General features: G+C 42.4%; 1 protein-coding gene across 1 annotated transcript in view; it reads left to right on the top strand.

Moving 5' to 3' along the window:
* LOC137645799 (high mobility group nucleosome-binding domain-containing protein 5-like) overlaps positions 1-26,393 on the top strand; it is a 279,134-nt gene that overhangs the window by 104,775 nt on the left and 147,966 nt on the right. The window contains exons 3-4 of the mRNA XM_068378745.1: positions 184-285; positions 25,940-26,056. The gene's annotated coding sequence lies outside the window, so the exon portion shown is untranslated. The remainder of the gene's footprint in view (positions 1-183; positions 286-25,939; positions 26,057-26,393) is intronic.

Genomic DNA, 26,393 nt, shown 5'->3' with positions numbered 1-26,393 from the left:
ATATATATATATATATATATATATATATATATAGATGTTTGTTGAATATTTATTATGTATTAATGGTTTTATAAAATATTGCTCGAAATTAATTTTAAGATATACATTGCATACTGTATTGAAATACTGGGTTTGAAACATATTGAAGTAAAAACATCATTAATAATTAGATATCTTTTTCAGGAATACTTACTACACCAAATTGAAGAACATCATGATAAAATAGATGCTTCATTCCACAAGAAACTAGAATCGCTCATCAAGTATCTGCAATGTAATGCTCAGGTTAGTTCATGGCTTATCTTTTCTTCATTCTAGAATTTATGAAACTTTCAGACACCAAATATTTTTGTTTTCAGTCTCGATAACCTGTATAATTTAATTAATTTTGTTGCTTAGAATAGGTTACTTCTGGACTCTTGGCTAATGATATTCTTAATTTTATGAACCTTTCCTGATGTTCCTATTGCTTCTCCAGAAGATCTTTTTATTGACCTTTACACCCAAAATTTATTAAAGATTCTCCTATTTTCTCTCCTTTCAAGAGATACATGCACTATTATCTTTACATTATTATTATTATTATTATTATTATTATTGTTATTATTATTATTATTATTATTATTATTATTATTATTATTATTATTATTATTAGTATTATTGATTGCTAGGCTATAGCCCTAGTTGGGAAAAGCAGGATGCTATAAGCCTGAGGGCTCCAACAGGAAAATATAGCCCAGTAATGAAAGGAAATAAGGAAATAAATAAACTATAAGAGAAGTAATGAACAATTAATATATAATATTTTAAGACCAGTAACAATATCAAGATATAAAATATTAAAAAAAAAAAAGGTAGAGTAATAAGATAGGAAAGTGCGCCCGAGCATATTCTCAAGCAAGAGAATTATACTCCAAGACAGTGGAAGACCATGCAATGTCAGAGGCTATGGCACTATTCAAGACTAGAGAACAATGCTTTGATTTTGGAGTGTCCTCCTAGAAGAGATGGTTACCATAGCTAAAGAGTCTCTTCTATCCTTACCAAGAGGAAAGTAGCCACTGAACAATTACAGTGCAGTTATTAACGCCTCCACTAGGTTTTTGTCAACCAGAGCAAAGACATGTTTTGTGCTGAGTTTTGCTCACCAATCGCCCTGAGCTGTGTTTTTAGCTTGTGTTTCTCGTTTTTAAAACCATTTGCGAAGATAATAGTTGATCTCATGTAGAGGCTAAAGTGAAGAAGAAATAGGACATCACATCTGCTCCTGACCCCATGTACTGTCATAAATGTCAAACCACAGATTGAGATGCAAAAAAGTAGATAGGATGTGATTGCAAGAGGTACTTTCATAAGAAATGTGTGTATAGTGACAAGCATCAGCAATAACAAAGTATTAAACTTGAATTGTATATTCCCTTACTGCGTTGAAGCCAACATTGGAATTGGTGGAGCAAGTGAGAGTGAGGGACCATGCTTTGAGTGCACAAGAAACTGGAATTGATGATTTGGAAAAACATTTTGTGGAGCTTAATGCATAAGCAGCAAATTCCACCCAGATCACTGACCTCACTGAGAAGATTGATAACCTGTCAATGAATATTGAATCAATTAAGGAAACATTTCAAACACTGATGGGCCCAAAACCAGAGAAAACATACACCAACAAAGTAAAGGAAAAGAATCTATTGGTAATTAGATCAACAAATGTAACAACTAAAGTAACTGACAGAAAAAGGGAGGTCGAACATGCACTTAAAGACATTGCAATACTGTACTTAAAAGCGAGGTCAACCTCAAATGGAAGTGTTGTTGTAAACTTAGCAAATGAGATGATCATAGAGGAAGCAGCAAACAAAATTCAGACAATGGATGTTGACACTGAGCTGAGGAAAATTGTAAAATTAAAACCAAAAATAATGATATGCAATGTTTACAATGAAGATGAAGAAGTAGTAAATGCCTTGGTTCAAAGAAATTGTTACCTGGACCAAATCCAAAATATAGAAGAGAATATAAGTGTAGTACTGAAGAAAAATGCTGCAGGTGAGACTGCCCACTATGTGCTGGAATGTGATCCTGAAGTTCCGAGGGCTATTCACGATAAGGGGGACAAAGTTATGTTACGATGGCCTACTTAAAACAATACGTGACAAGTACATCGTGATCACCTGCTACCACTGTCAGAGGTATGGACATCATGAAAAAGAATACAAGTACTGTGTAAGAATTATGCTAAATTCTGCGGGAAATGTTCAGGAAAACATTCCCCCAAGGAGTGTAATTTGCTAATGTCAAAGTGAACTTACTGCACTAAGTTAAATAAACCAAATGACCACATAGTAATTTCTAGAGATTGCAAAGGTCGTGACTTGGAATTGAAAAGACTTGCAGAAAATACTGATCATGGATACTAAGGACATCATAAATTGTGGCTATGCAAATATACAATCTGTGAGTAATAAAACTTCAAAAATGAGAATTGATAAATGGGAAATATTTGGACATACTAGCATTATCTGAAATATGGTAAAATAACTTTGACAAGGCTGAGATCACCGTAATGACACCTTCCACACACCTTCTTTCACATTCCGATAGAGTAGGTCTGGTGGGGGTGTTGGACTCTTTATTCAAATAAACAAATAATGACTCGGTGCCGATATCTAGTGAATTTTGTGATATAGGCATATTTCTTGCAAGTAGTCTCTCAATGCCCAAATAAATAATGTAAAAACTGCTGGTTATCATCTAAGATATGTAGCATTTATAACAAAGTACCTGGATGAATGTTCTGTAAAGAAACTTGTGATAATCTTTGTGGTTACCAAAATTGACTACTGTAACTCCATCTACCACAATCTACTGTAAGTACAACTTAAGAGATTACAGAAAAATATAACCAGAGGAGCAAGACTGATAAAAGGTGTCCCACCTAAAGAAAGGATCACTTGTATACCAATTGATCTACAATGGCTACTGATTAGAGCGAGAATTGAATTTAAAATATGTACAATAACCCACAATTTATCAGAACTGGTCGTCCAAAATATTCAAGAGAATTGCTACATATTGTGCAACCAACAAATTGTCCTGACACGAGAATAGTTAAAGATGGTTTCAAACTATCAGAACCAAGATACATGTCTACTGTAGGCTCTAGAGATTTTAAATATGCAGCCCCGAGGCTATACAATAGGCTCCCACGAGACATCTGAATAATTGAAGGTTTTAAGGCTTTCAAGAGGAAACTGAAGACCTCCTTATTCTGCGAGTATTTTGACAGTGATGATCAAACAGTAAGCGAACAATATGCATTGTGAAATGTTAAATGTTACTGAATGAACATCGTAAAACAACCGTGGAGGTACTGTAGAGAGTAGGGTTCCCCTGCTGTACAGGACCAGATAAGCAGCCCTTAAAGAAAAGCAGGTGTTTGCACATTATTGAGAGAGCCCCATGACACAGGACCCCAATCACAAGCTTCAACCTCAACTGCTCAAGTGGTTGCTTGCAATCGATCGCACAACCTCTTAACTACTCACGATCAGTCGCACGCCTCTTAACTGCTCACGACCGGTTGCATACCCTCTCACTTGGTCCCGATCAATAGTACATCCTCTCACATGCCTGCTAGAGCGCTCTCCCATGGGAGTACTACTACTAGCGCTCACATTTTTTCCCACATAAAAACAACCCAAAAGGTCTCAGGTTAGATTGTTAAGAGAATGCATATGTCCTATACATTGCTCCTACCCAAGTACAAACCTGAGCAGAAGACTCAGGTTTATATAGTTAGGAATAATACAAATTACTTCCGAGTGAGTCAATTTTGATATTTTTAGGCCTAGCAAGCAGGGTGCCGATCTGTTGGTTACATTTAGGCATATAACTTGGAGCAGTCACATTCTGGTAACCTCCTAGCTATTTGTACATTGCCCCCCTCATACTTGCAAGCCCTAACCCCGATTGCACTTACCTCTTTAATAGACCGCAAGTTCTTGTCCAACAAATAAAGAGATTCAGCAGCTGAAGACCAGACAGGAGAATAATACTTGAAACAAGGCAAAATGAAAGAATTAAAACACTTCTTCAGAATAGAATGACCGACAGAAATCAATTTTTGTGCAATTGAAGAAGAAACAAACTGAATGTGTTGCAAAAGTAAATTTGCTATCATGAATCACACTTAAAATTTTATAAGTTCCATAGTTAAAGAAATATTGTCAATGCAGAGATCTGGATGTTTAGGAGCCACTGCCCTCGACCTACTTACAATCATACCTAAAGTTTTATTTAGGTTCAACTTCATGCCCCATAATTTGCACCATGTACTAATTTTAGCTAAATCTCTATTAAAGGATTTAACATTCTTTGTTATTGTACCTAATTGGTACCTTTATAGCCAAAAATGCGATATCCCAACCTCAAATTTTACTTCTGATTTACACTGTTTTTACCTCTTTTTAATATTACTTTAATTACAAACATATAAGAAATATAGTATATACTCGCGTGAGTTTTGAAGCTAAATTGAAAGGGGTCACATCATTTATGAGATTTAAAATTACCACATGCACTCTTGAAATAGGCTACCTCATTATTCAAAGTGGTAAAATATTACAGCTGCACAGTACAGTATTTGAAATAAAACAGATTTTGATTAAACTTGGTTTGTTCCGTAACTGACATACAAACCACGCTATTTAATATGGGTTATTACTTTCGGCGTAGCTGAAATGACAAGCCATTAGAATTTTAACGAGCGTTTACTACGCCACCGCTAGTTAGCGGGGAGTAGGGAGAGTAGCCTGCTAACCCCCCCCTCACACACTTGTGCTTGAACTCACTTTGCTCTCGGCTCGGGTGGTAGTTGGACGTGTCCGCTCTCACCCTCGCCTCTTTGACAGCCATTAATGTCTTTTTGCTTTCTCTCCTACAGGTTTGAGAGTGAAGTTGGCCTCTGCTATCATGCACAAATGTCCTGGATTACCTGACCGCCCTTGTGGTACATTTATGTTGGCGGTCGAGGCGGACCCTCACACCCTTTGTCCTTACTGTAGGGGCCAATGGTGTGATAGAACTAATAAGTGTGGTGAGTGTAGGGAGTGGTCTACCTCCCAGTGGGAGAGGTTTTCTTGGCGACGGAAGAAGTAGTCCAGGCGGGATATTTCTCCTTCGAAGATTTCTTTGAAAGGAGAAAATCCCAAGGCCTCTTCTTCCTTTGCCCAAACCTCCTCCGAAGCTCCCACTCGATCGGTTTCTTCCAGGAAGCCATCAAGTGGTAGCGTAGACCATGGTTCTGATTCCCGATCTCGGGGTTCGAGAGATGGCGTTGCCTCCCCTAGCGAGGCAGCTCCACCTCTTCCCCCGGGGGAGGATTTAAGTTTAAATGTTAATGTAAATGATTTATTCCGGCTTTGGTCTTCCTTGGGGCTCGAAGGTTCGCCCTCCAAGGAAGCCTTGTTTGACATCATCCGGTTGGGTGCCGCTGTCAAGCAATCGCCGACGTTGGCAGAGGTTGATCTTCTGTCTATCGTCGACGTTGTGGTGCCAGAGGTATCCGATGCGGTGTCTCCTAATACCTCTGCAACTGCTCAACCTGGTGTAGCTGGAGGCTTAGTTTCTCCCTCTGCTCAACCTTCAAGGGAGGAACTAAGTCCAACAGTCTCTCCTGCCGGTGATTCTCCCCCTCGGGGGAGTTCACTTACAGAGACTCCTCTTTGGAGGACTGCTGATGGTCAGCTTGCTGACCCAATGGCCCCCAGAGCTCGCCTTCCTCTTCACCGGAGAGGCCTTCCTTCACCATATAAGGGTGTGAAGAGGCGCCTCTTCAGTTCGTCTTCATCGGTGCAGTCCGCCGCAGAGGAGCCTCGTCATCGATCTCTGACTGTTCATGCTACAACCCTGGACCTCTCTGCGGATCGTTCGCGATCCCCTTCAGTGGAAGGTCGTCTTTGCAAAGGACACGCCGACCTTCCACCCGTCAGACCTGCTGACCTGCCGTTGCCATTCCTGGCTGTTAATGCGCTCTGGACGCCAACTAAACTTGTTTTTATAAAACAGGCACTGGTCCCTTCGGGGCAACAAGGGCATACGCGCAAATTAGCGCATACGTCCCTTACGCGCCATACCAAGCATGCGCGCCAACGTTCAACTGACCTCTCTGAGGTTTCGGAGTTAGCGCACAGGCGCTCTCCTACTGTTGCTGATAAAGCACGCCAGCGCTCACCTGCACGCGAGCGCACACCTGTTGCTGATGTTCCTGCTAAAGCGCGCCAGTGCTCACCTGATTTCCAGCGTGCCGCTGCGCGCCGTCAACCTGCTGCGCGTCATGCGCGCCAATGTTCTCCTGCGCGCCAGCACTCACCAATGCGCCAGCTCTCGCCTGCGCGATAGCGCTCTCCACGCCAACGATCTCCTGCGCGCCCATGATCCTCGGATCTGGGTGCAGTAGGGAAGTTTAAGGCTTCCCTTATTCGCTAGCTCAGTCAGTTAGAAACAAAATGTAAAACTTCAGAGTAATGATAGCTGGTGAGAAACTAGATGTCATAGGCCTTACCGAGACCTGTATTTAAGAATACAGAATATTTTATCAAAGAAAACAAAATCCCAGGTTTCAGTATTTTCAAGAAGGATCGCCTTACCAAAAAAAGTTGGAAGGGTAATGCTCTTTGTCAGAAATCACTTAAACTCCATAAAAATTAAATTAGAAATCCAATGTGAAGTGACAAGTGCAAATGTCAATACCACGGGAGAAAACATGTTCATACTAGTAATATACAGACCACCATGTCAAACACAAGAACAGGATGAAGAGCTGTATAGACATCTTGAACGAGAAGTTAGCAATAAGCTAGCTGTCCTAATGAGAGACTTCAATGCAGCAGTAAACTGGGACACTATGAATTCTACATCAAACACAGAGGGACATAGACTACTAGTATTTGTCAACAATGAATTCCCCCATCAGTGGGTCGATAAACCAACTGGGGAAACGGCATACTGTACTAGATATTGTTCTAACAGCAGAAAAAAAATTAGTATCCAGTGTTTCAGTAGGCAAAAATATTGGTAAAAGTGACCACAGAATAGTTAGGTTTCTAGTGAATATTCCTCCTCTAAAAGAAAGGAAAATTATAAGAAAGCTGAACTACAGACAGAGTAACTGGATAAAACTTAAGGAATACACCAAGAATTTAGAATACGATTAAACGCAACATAGATATACAATGGAACTCCTTTGTAGGAATATATAAAGAAAAATGGGCTAAATGTATATCGCATATAAAAATTTTACCAAATGGAAGTCCACAACCTAAGTGTTTCAACAGAGAAATAGCCAGTGCAATAAGAAATAGAGACAGCAAACATAAATCAATGGCTCCACAGCCTTCAATTCAGGAAATTTCCAAGCACGAGAAAGTAAGCCAAAAAGTAGATAAACTAGTTAGAAAGGCCAAGATCAGTGAAGAGAAAAGAATGACTTTAGCTAGGAAAGAAAACCCCAAAGATTTTTTTTCCATACGTAAACAGTAGAAAATCAATAAAAAACTACAGTAGCCCATTAAGAGACTCTGAGGGTGATCTTACAACAAATGATTTGGAAAAAACTGAACTGATGAGTGCATATTTCACAACTGTATTCACTAGGGAAGAACCAGCTATCAAATATGAAGAACCATCAGGATGGAAACTAGGTAATGTTCCTCCAATCTACAAGAAGGGACAAATTGTAGAACCTTGTAACTACAGATCTGTGTGGCTAACTTCAGTGCCATGCAAATTTTTGTTCAATAGTAGAACATATAGAGAACAACAATCTGTTGATAGACACCCAACGTGGATTTAGACAAAAGATAACGTGTGTCAAATACGTTAGATTTTTTCAATAACATTTTTAGCATTTATGTCAAAAGCAGGGCAAGAGGCATTTAACAAAGTTCCTCATAAAAAATTAATGGTCAAAATTAGAGCATTAGGCATCATGGAGAAGCTTCAGAGTGGGTAGCTGTTACAAGCGGAGTACCCCAATGATCTGTCCTTGACCCATTGTTATTTCTGATCTACATTAACAACATATATTTAGGATTAACTAGTAGGGTAGCCAAATATTGCCGACAATATTAAACCAGGCATAAATGCTGTGAACTCAGATGTACAAGACTTGAGAGAGGATCTAATAAAGCTAGAAAGCTAGAAGAATGGTTCAGAAAATGGCAAGTGCCTTTACACTGTGGAAAATGTAGTAAAGTCATCCACATAGGAAATAGTAACCTGCAATCAGATTACTCACTGCTGGGTAACGAAATAGAAAGTGTGGACCAGGAGGAAGATCTTGGTATTATTATCAGCAAGGATTTGAGGTTCACCAAACAGAGCATAAAAGCTGAAAAGAAAGCACAAAAACTAATAGGTTACATAAAGAGACAATTCAAATTGATAAACAAAGATATTTTACTAGAGCTGTACACATCACTAGTAAGACCCCATCTAGAATAGAGAGTCCAATTCTGGGCTCCAAGTATTCAGAAGGATATACATAGACTGGAAGGAGTCCAAGCTAGGGCCACAAAACGCGCCCCAACACTGAGGCAATTTGAATATACAGTGAACCCTCGTTTATCGCTGTAGATAGGTTCCAGACGCGGGCGCGATAGGTGAAAATCCGCGAAGTAGTGACATCATATTTACCTATTTATTTAACATGTATATTCGGACTTTTGAAACCTTCCCTTGTACGTAGTACTGTTAATAAACCACCCTTTAATGTACAGAACACTTAATGCATGTACTACAGCACCCTAAACTAAAACAGGCACAAATATTAAAGGCGATTTTATATCATGCGTTTCCTAAACACCTAAAAAGCACGATAAAAAATGGCAACCAATGTTTTGTTTACGTTTATCTCTGATCATAATGAAGAAACAAACTCATTTAGTGTACAGTACACATATATGTATAGGTTAGTTTTTGCATCGATTATATTGATTATACAGTACTGTATGTTGATTTTTTTATTACCAATGTTTTAGTTTACGTATTTTTCTTAGGACTTCCAAATGAAATGTTTTTCTTTATGACGCCGCCTGAAACGACGGAGTGTACGCTCAGTAAACAACCACGCTCAGAACAAACAAGGCATTTAACGCGCATGATGATAGTGATAAATAATGATACAGTACATACAGTATTTACAGTAAAAGCATTTACAAAATATGTTACCTTACAAATATACAGTATTATACGTAGCAAAGCAGGAAAACAATTTACGAGAGAGAGAGAGAGAGAGAGAGAGAGAGAGAGAGAGAGAGAGAGAGAGAGAGAGAGAGAGAGAGAGAGAGATTGTTTTACGTACGTAAATGTAAATTTAAAAAAAAAAATATGATAGGTTACAACATGTAGACTTTTAAAACCTTCCCTTTAACTTAATGCATACAGTACGTACAGTACTAAACTATAAAACAGGCACAAATACAGTTTTAGAATGTACAGTAAGAATATTAAAGTAAAAAATAAAGATTGTTACTGTACTCACCACGAAAGAAGTTGAAGAAAAACTTGAATGGTGATGGCGATGAATTTGCTGCACAGTAGAAATGATGATGATGAAGCTGATGATGTGTTCTACTGTGCAGCCAATGATAGTATTTTACGTCTCTTCAGACGGAGGTGTCTTTTCCTGGGACACCTCTTCAACTTCTTCCTGGGAAACTTCTTCAATTTCTTCCGAAGGCGTACTAGCAGGAGGAACTGGCTCTTTTTTGCGAGGCTGGAAGATCATTGTGATCGGAAGTTGTTGCCGCTGCTTCTTTTTTCGATCCAAGAGCATTTTGTAGGGAGTCATGTCTTCATCGATCTTGTTGCAGAATTGCATCGAGCGAACCATATCCTCGTCACACTCTTGCAACATTTCTTTCAACTCCTTCGCATGGTTGCAGGCCTTGGCAAGCCGTTCTAATGTTAAGCCCGTTTCTTCGACATTTTCTTGGGTCTCTTCCTGGGTATCACTCTCTTCCTCACTTGCCGATTTCGTCAGGTCTTTGAGGTCTGCGTCAGTTAGGGTCTGGGAATGGCAGTCCAACAACTCGTCGACGTCTTCAGTCGTCATGTCGCCAAACCCGTCACCTCCAATTATGGCAGCCAACTGCACAGATTTCCGTATTGCAGAGTGTTGGATTTCCGACGGAGTAAATCCCTTGTCGTCGTAAACAATATCGGGCCACAACTTCTTCCAGCTCGCATTCACGGTTGCAGGTTTCATCTCTTGAAGTGCCTTCTGAATATTCTGCAGGCACGTGGCTATGGTGTACTGCCGCCAGTACGCCTTCAAGTTAAAATCTTCATCCTCGTCATCTTGGGCAGCATCCACACACGCAACGAGATCCGCCAAGGTATTCTTCGTGTAGAGGGCCTTGAACGCCCTGATAACCCCCTGGTCCATCGGTTGAATTAATGACGTGGTGTTGGGTGGCAGGAACTCAACCTGAATGCCCTCATGCGACAGGTCAGTTGCGTGTCCACCAGCGTTATCCATAAGGAGAAGGATCTTGAATGGCAAGCCCTTCTCTAAGAGATATTTGCTGACTTGCGGGATAAAACACTGATGGAACCAGTTGGAGGTCAGCATCTTCGTAATCCATGCTTTTTGATTATGCATCCAGTACACGGGAAGGAGATTCTTATTTTTATTTTTCAAAGCGCGAGGATTTTTCGACTTATAAATAAGCCCCGGCTTTAACAAAAATCCAGCAGCATTGCCACACATCACGAGGGTAACGCGATCCTTGAATGCTTTAAAGCCAGAGGCTTTGACTTCCTCTTTGAACAGGAAAGTTCGCGACGGCATTCTCTTCCAAAACAAGCCAGTCTCATCCATATTAAAGACTTGTTCCGGCTTGTATCCACCTTCGGCGATAATATTCTTGAACGTCTGGTTCACGTAAGTTTCAGCAGCGGCAGTGTCAGCGGAAGCAGACTCCCCATGCAGGGAAACGCTTTTCAGGGCGAAGCGTTTCTGAAACTTAGCGAACCATCCTTTGCTTGCGAAAAAACGTATCTGAGGCTGGGAATCAGTGGATGTCCCTGGTTGAGGATCATCTGCATCATCATCATCTTCAGCATGGTTGCCGTCGTCGTTTTTAGGTTCCTTTGCAGCAAAATTCTCATATAAGCTCAAAGCCTTTGTTTGGATGGTGTTCGTATCCAACGCTATGTTCTTCTTCCGGCAGTCGGCAATCCACACAGCTAAAGCACCTTCCATGCGTACGATCGTTTTATTACGCGTTGTAACGACTCGCTTCGCTGATCTGCTAAAGGTGATTGCAGCCGTCTTTCTAATGTTCGCCTCGTCCTTCTTGATACAGTGAACCCTCGTTTATCGCGGTAGATAGGTTCCAGACCCGGCCGCGATAGGTGAAAATCCGCGAAGTAGTGACAGCATAATTACCTATTTATTTAACATGTATATTCAGACTTTTAAAACTTTCCCTTGTACGTAGTACTGTTAACAAACTACCCTTTAATGTACAGAACACTTAATGCATGTACTAACGTACCCTAAACTAAAACAGGCACAAATATTAAGGGCGACTTTATATCATGCGTTTCCTAAACACGCCAAAAAGCACGATAAAAAATGGCAACCAATGTTTTGTTTACGTTTATCTCTGATTATAATGAAGAAACAAACGCATTTACACATCTGTGTATAGGTTAGTTTCTGCATCGATTATATTGATTATTCAGTACAGTATGTTGATTTGGTTATTACTAATGTTTTACTTAATTTTTCTTAGGACTTCCAAATGAAATGTTTTTCTTTATGACGCTGCCTGAAACGACGGCGTAATAAAGTACGCTCAGTAAACAAACGAAGGCATTTAACGCGCATGATGAAAGTGATAAATAATGATATTACAGTAAAAGCTTTAATAAAATATGTTATTACAAATATTATTTACCGTATCTATATAAAATCATACATTCGTAGCAAAGCAGGAAAACAATCTACGAGAGAGAGAGAGAGAGAGAGAGAGAGAGAGAGAGAGAGAGAGAGAGAGAGAGAGAGAGAGAGAGAGAGAGAGTTGTTTTACATATGTAAATGTAAATTTTAAACAAAAAAAAAATAGCCCCATTTCATATAAAATAGATTACAAATATTTTACTTTATCATTTTTCAATATTAATCTTACCCGATGATCATGTAGCTGTCAACTCCGTTGCCCGACAGAAATCTACGGACGGGATACGCCAGCGATCGCTATACAGGAGGGGGTGTACTCACCAGCGCCATCTGTGGTCAGGTACTCCAGTACTTCTTGTCAACACCACCTCAATTTTTCCTCTGTCGTGCCGCCGGCAAGACCTACATGGATACGCTGTTGATTTTGGAGTCTTTGTTCACGGTTTTGGTGAAGTATTTGCTCTAAAATTTAGCCTTCGCTGTACAGGAAGCTTTTCCCTTAGCTTAGATAGCTTTTGGAATTAATTTAATTTATTGGTTAACGATCTTTGCTTTACTTTGGAATTCCCCCTTGACTGTTCTCTAAATTCAAGATGTCCGACCACTCTCAAGCTCCTAAATTTAGGCGATGTAGTGTTAGGACTTGTAATAGGCGTCTTCCGAAGGCCTCTGTTGATCCTCACACCGTTTGTTCCGATTGTAGGGGAAAATCCTGTCAATTGGAAGATCGATGTGGGGAATGTGCTGGGCTTTCGGAATTCGAATTTAATGAATTCCTCAAATATACAACTAGGTTAGAGAGGGAGAGAGTTAGGAGGAGTTCTTCTCGCTCTTTGGTTTATTCCTCTCCCCATGTCCCTCAACCTTTTCCTTCCCCTGTGGTGGTGACCCCCGAACCTGCTACGAGTGCTCAGCCTGATATGACGGATATGTTGCGTGCCATTCAGGCTCTTGGTGATAAGGTGGAGTCGTTAGTTAGTGACCACAATCTTCTCTTGGCAGATGTCAAGGAACTTAAAGTGAAGAGTGCAGTGGGAAGTGTTAGTGCCAGTGCTGTGCCTAGTGTCAGTGTCAGTGTTGCGCATGAGGATACTTCTGTGCGTGCCAGTCGTCCTCCCAGTCCGGGACCTCTTGCAAGCTCCCAAGCCCAGGGGAGAAGCAACGTCGAAGGGCAAAAGGGTTCGGCAGGCCTTGATCGGCGCACAGTTGTATCCTCAGTGGTTGCGGGCGTATCTGATAGAGATCGTCACTTCCACTCCCAGACGAATGAGCCCTTAAATTCCTCGTCTGCGGAAGAGGTTTCCAGGAGGAAACGGTGGACCCAGGTCTCACGACCTCTCAAACGTAAGGTCCCTTCAGAGCTAGTCCAACGGCCCAGGTGTAGCCACTGGGCCAGTTCGGACTCGCCGCAGTCATCTGATGACTGCACACCTCCTAAGAGAGGTAGAGTGGTGCCTCAACAGGCCTCTGCTCCAACTTCTGCGGACCCCAAGTGGTCTATGCTGCAGACTATGCAGTCTCAGCTTGCGGTTTTGATGCAGGAGTATCAGGCAGAGAAGGTTAACACCCCTCCTCCTGCGAGCGCTCCTCCACCTCTGCGCAGTCCTCCCTGCCAGACGCATGTTCTTGCGGCTCCTCCTGCTTCCATGCGTGAGCTGCCGCATCGGGAGTTGCCAGGTTCCAGCACTATGCGGCAACCTCCTCTACCCATAAGGCAGGAGCCTCATGCTATGCGGCAACCTCCTCAACCCTTGAGGCAGCAGCCTCATGCTATGCGTCAACCTCCTCAACCCTTGAGGCAGGAGCCTCATACTGCGCAGCAACCTCCTCAACCCTTGAGGCAGGAGCCTCATGCTATGAGGCATCCTCCTCAACACATGCAGCACGAGCCTCTTACCATGCAGCAGCCGCATTCTATGCAGCATGAGCCTCATCCCATGCAGCATGAGCCGCATACCATGCAGCATGAGCCTCATGCCTTCCAGCATTCACTTCTGACCACTTCGCTTGCTCCTCAGACCACCGCAGAACCTCCCTCACTCCAGCCCTCTGCCTTTGTCATTGCCAGCCCTCAGTCTATTCAGCAGAGGCATGATGATAGATCCGCAAGTACGCATGCACCCGTTCTGCAGGATTCAGCCATTCAGCCTGCCGCTCTGCCTTTACCTCTCGCTACTCAACTCTCAGGCGATGAGGTTTCTGAGGATGAAGCTGATCATCTGGATGATCCTACATCTGATGTGGAAGGACACAAGTCTTCGCCGCCTTCCTTAGACTTTCGCAAGGTCCTGGCTCTGTTCAGAGAGTTGTACCCTGAACACTTCGTGTCTGCAACCCCTCGTTCTCCTCCCTCCGAGTTTTCTCTAGGCATGCAGTCTACTACGCCTGCCTACACCAAGCTTGTCCTCGCCAGATCATCAAGGAGAGCTTTGAGGGTTTCAGGGGATTGGTTGCAGTCCAAGCAGCAACTGGGAAGGACCTCTTTTGTGTTTCCTCCTCCTAAGCTGGCTTCTAAGTCGGGCGTCTGGTATGCCACGGGAGAGGAACCTGGCTGGGGGGTTCCTGCCTCTGCCCAGGCCGACTTCTCAAGTTTGGTTGACTCTCCTCGCAGGTCGGCTATGAGACGCTCGAAGGTCTGCTGGTCCTTTTCTGATCTGGACCACTTGATGAAGGGAGTCTTTCGCGCCTTCGAAATTTTTAACTTCCTCGATTGGTGCCTGGGGGCCTTAAGCAGGAAGACTGCTCCTTCTGACAAAGACTCGGCCATGCTGATCATGTCCAGTATGGACAAAGCAATTCGCGATGGTTCTGGCGAACTTGCGTCTATTTTTGTCTCAGGAGTCCTCAAGAAAAGGGAACATCTATGCTCCTACTTATCGACTGGTATCACCCCTTGCCAGAGGTCAGAGTTGCTGTTTGCTCCTCTCTCCAAGTGCCTGTTTCCGGAGGAGTTAATCAAGGGGATGGCTGCGGCTCTTATCCAGAAAGATACGCATGACCTCATGGCTTCTTCAGCACGTAAGGCTAAAACCTTACCTTCCGTGCCGAGATCTTACCGCACTCCTGTGGCTGATACACCTGCCATCAGATTCATTCCGCCCTTTCGTGGCAGAGCCTCCAGTAGAGGAAGTACCCGTGCAGACAGTCACCGGGGCAAGTCCAAGAAAGGTGCCAAGTCCACGAAAAGCAAGCTTTGACTTCCTTCCTCTCCAGACAGCTGTAGGAGCCAGACTCAAGACCTTCTGGCAAGCCTGGGAGAGCAGAGGTGCAGATGCTCAGTCTGTCAAGTGGCTAAGGGAGGGATACAGAATTCCGTTCTGCCGCAATCCCCCTCTGACCACATCTCCCATCAACCTCTCTCCCAACTACAAGGAGAAGGACAAGAGGCTAGCGTTACAACAAGAGGTGTCGCTCCTGCTACAGAAGGAGGCGGTGGTGATAGTTCGGGACCATCAATCCCCGGGCTTTTACAACCGTCTCTTCCTGGTGGCCAAGAAGACAGGAGGTTGGAGACTGGTGCTGGACGTCAGTGCGCTCAATGCTTATGTCACCAAGCAGACGTTCACAATGGAGACGACGAAGTCGGTCCTAGCAGCGGTCAGGCAGGAGGACTGGATGGTCTCGTTAGATCTGAAAGACGCCTACTTTCACGTTCCCATCCATCCAGACTCCCAACCTTTTCTGAGATTCGTCTTTGGAGAGGTTGTGTACCAGTTCCAAGCCCTGTGCTTTGGCCTGAGCACGGCACCTCTTGTGTTTACGCGACTGATGAGGAATATTGCAAAATTCCTTCACTTGGCAGACATCAGAGCCTCCCTTTATTTAGACGACTGGCTTTTAAGAGCTCCCACAAGTCGTCGCTGTCTGGAGAGTCTCGATGGACTTTGGATTTGACCAAGGAACTGGGCCTCTTGGTCAATTTAGAGAAGTCCCAGCTCGTTCCTTCCCAGACCATCGTTTACCTGGGTATGGAGATTCAGAGTCGAGCTTTTCGGGCTTTTCCGTCGGCCCCAAGAATCAACCAAGCCCTGGAGTGCATCCTGAGCATGCTGAGGAGGAACCGATGCTCGGTGAGGCAGTGGATGAGTCTAACAGGGACTCTTTCATCGCTAGCCCTGTTCATCGAGTTAGGGAGACTCCACCTCCGCCCCCTTCAGTACCATCTGGCAGCTCACTGGAACAAGGATATGACGCTTGAGACGGTCTCAATTCCTGTTTGCAAAGAGATGAGGGCTACTCTAACGTGGTGGAAGAACAGCATTCTTCTCAAGGAGGGTCTCTCGTTAGCTGTTCAGACCCCCGACCATCATCTCTTCTTGGACGCATCAGACTCGGGCTGGGGCGCGACATTGGACGGACAGGAATGCTCGGGGACATGGAATCAGGAACAGGAAACGCTTCATATCAATTGCAAGGAGTTGTTGGCGGTTCATCTGGCCTTAATGAACTTCAAGTCCCTCCAGCTAAACAAGGTGGTGGAGGTGAACTCCGACAACACCACAGCCTTGGCGTACATCTCCAAGCAGGGAGGGACTCATTCGAGGAAGCTGTTCGAGATCGCAAGGGACCTCCTCATTTGGTCAAAAAGTCGAAAGCTCACGCTGGTAACGAGGTTCATTCAGGGCGATATGAATGTTACGGCAGATCGCCTCAGCTGGAAGGGTCAAGTCATCCCCCACAGAGTGGACCCTTCACAAGAACGTTTGCAACAGACTTTGGGCCCTGTGGGGTCAGCCAACTATAGATCTGTTCGCTACCTCGATGACCAAGAGGCTCCCATTGTACTGTTCCCCGATTCCAGACCCGGCAGCAGTTCACGTGGATGCCTTTCTGCTGGATTGGTCCCACCTCGACCTGTATGCATTCCCGCCGTTCAAGATCATCAACAGGGTTCTTCAGAAGTTCGTCTCTCACAAAGGGACACGGCTGACGTTGGTTGCTCCCCTCTGGCCCGCAAGAGAATGGTTCACAGAGGTACTGCAATGGCTGGTCGACGTTCCCAGGACTCTCCCTCTAAGAGTGGACCTTCTGCGTCAACCTCACGTAAAGAAGGTACACCCAAGCCTCCACGCTCTTCGTCTGACTGCCTTCAGACTATCGAAAGACTCTCAAGAGCTAGAGGCTTTTCGAAGGAGGCAGCCAGAGCGATTGCCAGGGCAAGGAGGATATCCACTCGCAGAGTCTATCAATCTAAGTGGGAAGTCTTCCGAAGCTGGTGCAGGGCCAATGCAGTTTCCTCTACCAGTACCACTGTAACCCAAATTGCTGACTTCCTGTTACATCTAAGGAATGTTAGATCTCTATCAGCTCCTACGATCAAGGGGTACAGAAGTATGTTGGCAGCGGTTTTCCGCCACAGAGGCTTGGATCTTTCCACCAACAAAGATCTGCAGGACATCCTTAGGTCTTTTGAGACCTCTAAGGAACGTCGGTTGTCCACTCCAGGCTGGAATCTAGATGTGGTCCTAAGGTTCCTTATGTCATCAAGATTTGAACCTCTCCAGTCAGCCTCTTTCAAGGACCTCACTCTAAAAACTCTTTTCCTCGTTTGCCTTGCAACAGCCAAAAGAGTAAGTGAGATTCACGCCTTCAGCAGGAACATAGGTTTCACATCTGAAACGGCTACATGTTCCTTGCAGCTCGGTTTTTGGCTAAAAACGAGCTTCCTTCACGTCCTTGGCCTAAATCGTTCGAAATACCTAGCCTATCCAACATGGTGGGTAACGAGCAGGAGAGAGTACTTTTCCCTGTCAGAGCTCTTAGGTACTATCTTAAAAGGTCAAAACCCTTGCGAGGACAATCGGAGGCCTTATGGTGTGCTATTAAGAAACCTTCACTACCTATGTCTAAGAACGCAGTTTCTTACTACATAAGGCTTCTGATTAGAGAAGCTCATTCTCATATGAAGGAAGAAGACCTTGCTTGCTGAAGGTAAGGACACATGAAGTGAGAGCTGTGGCTACTTCAGTGGCCTTCAAACAGAACCGTTCTCTGCAGAGTGTTATGGATGCAACCTATTGGAGGAGCAAGTCAGTGTTTGCATCATTCTATCTCAAAGATGTCCAGTCTGTTTACGAGAACTGCTACACCCTGGGACCATTCGTAGCAGCGAGTGCAGTAGTAGGTGAGGGCTCAGCCACTACATTCCCATAATCCCATAACCTTTTTAACCTTTCTCTTGAATACTTTTATTGTTGTTTTGGGTTGTACGGTCGGCTAAGAAGCCTTCCGCATCCTAGTTGATTTGGCGGGTGGTCAATTCTTTCTTGAGAAGCGCCTAGGTTAGAGGTTGTGATGAGGTCCTTTAGTATGGGTTGCAGCCCTTTATACTTCAGCACCTAAGAGTCGTTCAGCATCCTAAGAGGACCGCTGCGCTCAGTAAGGAAGACGTACTTATTAAAGGCAGAGTAATGGTTCAAGTCGACTTCCTTACCAGGTACTTATCTATTTTATTTGTTATTTTGAATAACTAATAAAAATGAAATACGGGATACTTAGCTTCTTGATTAACATGTATACTGGTTTTCACCCACCTCCCTGGGTGTGAATCAGCTACATGATTATCGGGTAAGATTAATATTGAAAAATGTTATTTTCATTAGTAAAATAAATTTTTGAATATACTTACCCGATGATCATGATTTAATTGACCCACCCTTCCTCCCCATAGAGAACCAGTGGACCGAGGAAAAAATTGAGGTGGTGTTGACAAGAAGTACTGGAGTACCTGACCACAGATGGCGCTGGTGAGTACACCCCCTCCTGTATAGCGATCGCTGGCGTATCCCGTCCGTAGATTTCTGTCGGGCAACGGAGTTGACAGCTACATGATCATCGGGTAAGTATATTCAAAAATTTATTTTACTAATGAAAATAACATATTACGGTAGTCTGTATATTACTGTAAAGTTCAGTACAGTATGTTGTTGTTAAAGTCGTGGCGATGAAATTCTCACGAAACAAAAACACGCCATTTGAGTACAACAGCTGATTCTCTCTCTCTCTCTCTCTCTCTCTCTCTCTCTCTCTCTCTCTCTCTCTCTCTCTCTCTCTCTCTCTCTCTCTCGTGTTATACAATACTTACATTTAGATGAAGAAGCTAAAATTAGTTTTCTTTGTGTCAATTAAATACGAAACGAAATAATTAGGCCGAGTCTACATCCATTTCAATCATAGCTAAAAATACGGCATCCGATTTCATCAGCAAACCACTATTTTTTGGGAAATATCATTTTATTCTAGAAAATTGCCACTCTTTAAATAGTTAATTGCACATTAAGAAAGCGTGTACTTTTGTTTTTAAATTTCGGGTTTGTTTTGAAAATCGAGTATTGTTGACTTCTTTTTTTTTTTTACTTTTGGCTGTGATTAGATCAGCTGTCATCTAGCTGCCGCTCTTGAGTGTGTACGAATACACTAACAAAGTATCATTTATACCATTTCTTAACTTATTCAAACCGTCTACAGTATACAGTTGATATTACATAAGCACCCATGTGTTATAACCTATCAATTTTTTTTTATTACATTTAAACCCCCTCTCTCTCTCTCTCTCTCTCTCTCTCTCTCTCTCTCTCTCTCTCTCTCTCTCTCTCGGTGTCAATGACCTTAGATGTCAGGATGCCAGAAAACTTTCAATCAATCAATCTCTCTCTCTCTCTCTCTCTCTCTCTCTCTCTCTCTGTGGGCTACTTTTCACTACCTCCCATTCCTTACCTCTCTCTATCTCTCTAACAAATGATATCTTTGTTGCTCCTCAAAGTTTCCTTTATATTGTATTGAAAATCAATCACGATTCAATTTTCCTTACTTTCTCCAATCTCGCACCATCGGTCACTTCGCGGTATTTTCGATATTTCTGGAAAATCCGCGATATACGTATATACATGGGTTATGAAAAAAATCCGCGAAGTGGTGAATCCGCGATGGTCGAACCGCGAAGTAGCGAGGGTTCACTGTATAGCGAACAGTAGATTCGTTGATGCCAAAATGGCGGCCGGCGGCCACGTAACTTCTACCTTCTTTTAACATGTCGAGAAGCGTAACCTTCTCAGCTATCGTCATCATCCTTCGGTGGCGTTTAGGCTCACTACCAGCCTTAAGAGAAGCAGAACGCTTGGGAGCCATTACAGTAGGATTTACAGTAACAAAAAGTTCAACTTAAAAAAGTCGCACACAGCACAGATTCACACACTTAAGAACGTCTACTCAGCGATACGCGGTAACAGAGAGTGGACGATCCAGCCCCGCGAGAACTTTGATGCTGCGGGTAGGAGATGCGGGCAAAACACCAATCACAGGCTAGATAACAAAACTTGAGTTCTGATTCGTCATCTATCAGCGCTTGAACCAATCACAACCCGTCTTACAGTACTATGATGCGTTGGTTACCTACTCATAGAAGATGCCCCGCGCATACCGAACGTACGTAGATTAAGTACAATACCGTAATAATAATAAATAATGATAATACTGTACAGTAATAATAATAATAATAATGATAATAATAATAACAATAATAATTTTATTAACAACAACAACAATAATAATAATAATAACAATAATAATAATACAGCTTTACGTACGCTATTTTACGCCTCTCTCTCTCCCTCTCTCTCTCTCTCTCTCTCTCTCTCTCTCTCTCTCTCGTACGCTTATTCGAAATGTGATTTTTGCAACAAAGAATATTATTGGATGCAGTACTGTACTACCTACGTATACATACAAAAGATTCATGGAAAAAAAGCACATCCATTACAGTACACACCATTCTAATATGGTATGACTGCATCTGATTTGCGTTTCATGTTGGATTTAATTTTACTACGTACTGTATACAGTACTGAATTATCGTATGATCACATTCTCTTTTGGTGTTTTATTTCTTTCTGTGCTGAATTATATATCATATGTAATGCAATGAACAATCAGTAAGAACAGATATTACTAATTACAGTATTAATGGAATTACAGGTAACAAAATATCGTATTTGGTTGTCTTCAGATTTCGCGGTATTTTCAAATTTTCCGGAAAATCCGCGATATGTATATATATATGGGTTATGGGAAAACCCCGCGAAGTGGTGAATCCGCGATTGTCGAACCGCGAAGTAGCGAGGGTTCACTGTAGATGGAGGATTGAACGTTTAAACTTATTTCATCCACAAACTCAACGACTAAGGGGATTGGAAATCGGCTAACAAACAGAAAATAGTGTTGTGATCAATGAAGACGCTCCAGATTGGGCAGCTCTTACAAGCGGAGTACTTCAAGGATCTGTCCTTGGCCTATTGTTATTTCTGATCTACAATAACAACATAGATTTAGGATTAACTAGTAGAACAGCTAGATTTGCCAATAATACTAAACTAGGCATAAATGCTAAGAACTCAGATGTAGAAGCCTTAAGAGAGGATCTCTTAAAGCTGGGAGAATGGTCCAGAAAATGACAAATTCCTCTCAACTGTGGGAAATATAAATTCATGCACATAGGAGTAACCCACAATCAGATTACTCCCGGCTAGGTAATGATACAGAAAATGGGTGCCAGGAGGATCTTGGTATTATTGTCAGCAAAGAATTTAAGTTCACCAAACAGAGCATAAAGGCTGAAAAGAAAGCAGAAAAACTAATAGTTTACATAAAGAGACAATTCAAATACAGAAACAGAGACACTGTACTACACCTGTACACATCACTAGTAATCCATCTAGAATACGGTATCCAATTTTGAGCTCCAAGTATACAGAAGGATATAGATACAGTAGACTGGAAGCAGTACAAGCTAGGGCCACCAAACTAGTTCCAACACTGTGCCACTCGGTGGTGATGAGCGACAACACCACAGTAGTGGCTTACATCAACAAGCAAGAAAATACTTTTTCACAGCAACTATCCCATCTAGCAGTAGAGATACTGAGATGGACCGAAATCCACTCGATACCACTATCGGCACGCTTCATTCTGGGCAAAAGGAATGTGCTCGCCGACAACCTGAGTAGAACATCTCAGATAGTGAGTACCGAGTGGTTATTGGATCATCTAGTAGCCAACAAAGTCCTAATTTTGTGGAGTTCTCCGACTGTGGACCTCTTCTTAACGGCCCTGAACTTCAGGCTCCCGCTGTATTGTTCTCCAGTCCCAGACCCCAAGGCTCTCTGGCAAGATGCTTTCCAACAACGGTGGATCAACATCGACGTTAACGACTTTCCCCCGTTCTGTCTGATGAGGAGGGTACTCAACAAGACCAGAACATCGGTCAATCTTTCAATGATCCTCATAGCTCCGCTATAGCATCACGCAGAATAGTTTCCGGACCCTCTGCAGCTCATAACGGAGCCCCCAAGAGAACTCCCTTCACGACACAATTTACTCAAACAACCATATGCCAACATATTCCACTAAGTCGTAACTTCGCTACGACTAAACGCCTGGAGACTATCCATCATCTCTCTGAGAGAGGATTTTTGCAACAAGTTGCGATTAGGATGGCTGGATACCTGTGTAAGTCATCAGCAGCAGTCCACCAGGCAAAGTGCAAAGCCTTCTGTGGTTGGTGTCGTGGAAGGGTTATCTCTTCACTTGATGCCACTTTTCCAGCAATAGCGGAATTCCTCGTGTATTTGCGGGAAGAATTGCACCTATCAGTCTCGGCAGTGAAAGGCTTTCGCTCAGCCTTAAGCCTCGTCTTCAGACTGAAAGGAATGGACATATCTTCATCGCTAGAACTTTCTTTACTCATACGGAGTTATGAACTTACCTGCCCCCAGTCATAAGTGAGACCTCCCCCGTGGTATGTGGTTCGACTTCACAGGTCTCTTAAGAGACCTCCCAATGAACCGATCGCCACCTGACTTGGAAGATGGTGTTCCTGCTAGCTTTGGCTTCGGCCAAGCGAGTCGGCGAACTTCATGGTCTCTCATACGACATCACCCATTCAAGGGGATAGGGAGAGGTAACGTTCAGCTTCGTCCCTGAGTTTATTGCAAAGACTCAGAACCTGGGAATAGCGGATCCACGATTCGACTCCTTCCGTATTTCTAGTCTTCGTACTGTAACAGATGACCCAAACCATCTCCTACTATGCCCAGTGAGGAGTTTGAGGCTGTATCTTAAGAGAACAGCCGTAGCCCGTCCTCGTGTGCCTGTACTATTCGTCAGCACAGAAAGGACCAAGAGGAGGGTCACCTAGAACACCATCTCAGTGTGGATTCGCAAGGTCATAGACCATGCACTGAATCCAGTCCCTCCTCCGTCATGTCGCACAAGAGCTCATGATATCAGGAGCGTAGCTACGTCCCTGGCATTCAAGAGAAACTATTCAGTGATGTAGGTTCTTCAAGCTGGGGTGTAGAAGCGTCAGACCACGTTCACATCCCACTATCTGCAAGACGTGACCCACAGAAGACTCGATATGTTCTCTATCGGTCCTGTGGTGGCTGCACAACAGCTGGTTTAAAACCTCAAGCTCCTTATCGGACAAGTAGCAGAAGGTTGAGGGCATTGTTACCCGGTTTTAGTTTCCGTGAAGGAAAAGGTTTGACTGGCCCTTATTCTTCTCATTCTCCCCTCTCTTGGGGAAAGCAGCATCCTGGGTTCTCTGCATAGCTGACCTCAAACCACTGCAGGTAAACCATGCTCCCTTGCGTACCTAGTATTAAGACTAATACTGTTGCGTCCCCATACCCTGACGAGGTGGTATTAGGAAAGTCCTAGTGCACAGTTTTTCCTTCTAAAGAACTCTTGATAACTTTGCCAGGACAGTCACACTTTTACATACCTCAACACACATCTTGCGTAGGCCGCGAACCTTGCGCAACAAGGTTTTAGCGAGGCACAGGGACTCCTTATTTTTTGAGCACTGATACACTTAGATAAGGAGCCCGAAGGTAAAAGCCAAAAGCCAAATTGGCTGGGATGTCCACACTTCCTAATGGGTGAGTCACTCCTATTAAATAGCGGGGTTTGTATTCCAGTTACAGAACAAATGACAAATTCGTAGATAATTTGTATTTTTCCTAACTATACAAAACTTAGCTATTTAAGCAAACTTACCCGCCATCCCTACCCCCCTTGAAGTCCTACCTCCAAGCAAAGTGAGCTTAATCACAGGTGTGTGAGGGGGAGCAGTAGCAAGCTACCCTCCCTATCCCCCACTAAGTAGCGGTGTGGCTAGTTAACCCTCGTTAAAAATTAATGGCTCGTCATTTCAGTTACGCCGAAAGTAATACCCTTATTAAATAGCTAAGGTTTGTATAGTTAGGAAAAATACAAATTATCTACGAATTTGTCATTTTTCAATAAAAGGTACTAAGGATCATATGGTATAAGGAAGGAAATAAGGTTATAGGGATTGATCATAGACTGAAGTGAATGGTAAAACTTGTGAATAACAGAAATGAAAAGATTGATGGAAAGGAAATAATAAAGAGGGAAAAATTAGTGAGATATGTTCAGCATTTAACATGAAATTAAATTAATACTGATAGAGTATAGTCGGGAATTCTGAATGAAAGGGAATAAGGATAGTATTAAATGAGGATAATGCAGAATAAGGAAGAGAATGAAAGAATGCTTCAATGGTTGGCAGTTTAGTGTTACAAGCAATAGTGGTGAGGAAGGGAATAAGGGTGTAAGGAATAAACTTGACAGAAATTAACTGGAAAAATATTTGAATAGCAGAAATGAAAAGGAAAGAGTAAAAAGAGAAGAATGGGAGGAACCTTTTGGCCTTTGGGCCAATGTTCCCATGAAACTTTACATCAGCCTACTCTACTGAGTGGTGTTGTAATTGCACATGTTTTGCAAAATGTTCTTGGTGTCCAATGGCTAGAAGAATTTTCAGGCTATTTACATAATTCTAATGGTATCAATAGTTCAACAGTGAATAGTTGAATCATCTGTTGGAGACTCGGTGAATAAGGAGGATTTGCCGTATCTTCTATCCCCAAGGTGTGCTTTTCCATCTCCATTAGAACCCTAACATATATCGTCAAACTGACATTAGCAGTAACAAAGGATCATATCACTTCCTCTTGAAAATCTCACAAAATGAAGATTTTTTCTGTCCCATACTTCCAGGCAACTTTAATGAAAGCTTTTTTTGTCGTCATTGAATCAAGAATATCAGCCATCTCAACCAGAGTGAACCCCTTAAGAGTCCTTTTACCCAACACTTGCTGCACTTGAAACATCTTTGCAGACATGACTACCATGATCACACAGTTTCTTTCTTTTTCCATATGGATAACACTCGCTTACTCACTAGAGAAGCTGTAACAAAAGACTGAATGAGAGCAACACTAAACACTAGGCAAATAGTGATTCTTGATCCTGGGTACACAGAATACACTAGGAGTGCACATACAAGCATCTTACTCTAGAGAGTGGTGAGTTGGCTAGCGTTAGCTCTACTGGTAAAGAATTTGAAAATTTCACTCCTTGGTTCCAGTTTAATGGTCGTGGTTAAGTGATTTACCTGCGTACATATCTATATAATGGTATCAAAGGTCCAATGGTTATATAGTTAGTTGAATCAGCAGTTGGTGACTCAGCTGTTATGGAGGTTTTTCTGAATGTAATTTTCTCTGAGTCAGCCATATAAATTTGATACCCTAACATATTTTAATATTTCTTAATCATTACTCTCAAAAGCAGTGAATATTTTTATGTGGAAAGATATAAAACACAGGAATGAAAACAATGCCTAGTGACACTGATTTTAATTTCTGGTCGAAACTTGTAGATTACCTGGAGATAAGATACTCACAGCTTCATTCAGTACTGGAGATTATGGTAAACAATCCAGTAGGAAATTATGTAAAAGTAAGGTTTAAATATATTAGTAAGTAAGAAAACATTAGATTAGCATAAAAATTATGTAAAATGACTTTTATTTTTAAAAAAGTTACTCTGTAATGCATTGTTTTGCTTTGTCCAATGCTGTTAAGTTATTAACTATTTCTTTTCCAGTTGGCATATGCCCATGAAGGTGCAATATTTACATCAAAGAAAAAGGCCGTCTGGTGTGAGATTTGTGATTTTTCTGTAAACATCACAAGACCACATTCCGAAGTTCACGAATGTAAGGTAAGGTGATATTGAGTGTATTATTTTAATGTTTTGATGCACACTGTTTACTCTCATATTTTAAGTTTACTATAATATCTCTTATTTTATTACACCTTTTAAACTGAAAGAGTTTTCAATTCTTCCAGGCTGTCATACATAATCTTGGCAATATTTATCTGATTTGTTTAACCTGTTAAGCAGCACCCTGGACCAGGTTGCCGCTAACGTACCGTCACGCTTTTTTTTGCCCTGAGCGGTTATTTCACTAATGATAATTTTCCAAAGTTAATATCATTTCTTTATGCTTATAATTCATATTCATAGTTAAAAGTAGATATATTAATTAAATGGTGGA

The sequence above is a fragment of the Palaemon carinicauda genome, chromosome 8 (genome assembly GCF_036898095.1).
Source record: "Palaemon carinicauda isolate YSFRI2023 chromosome 8, ASM3689809v2, whole genome shotgun sequence".
NCBI lineage: Eukaryota > Metazoa > Arthropoda > Malacostraca > Decapoda > Palaemonidae > Palaemon > Palaemon carinicauda.
This window is presented reverse-complemented; position numbering and strand designations above follow the sequence as displayed.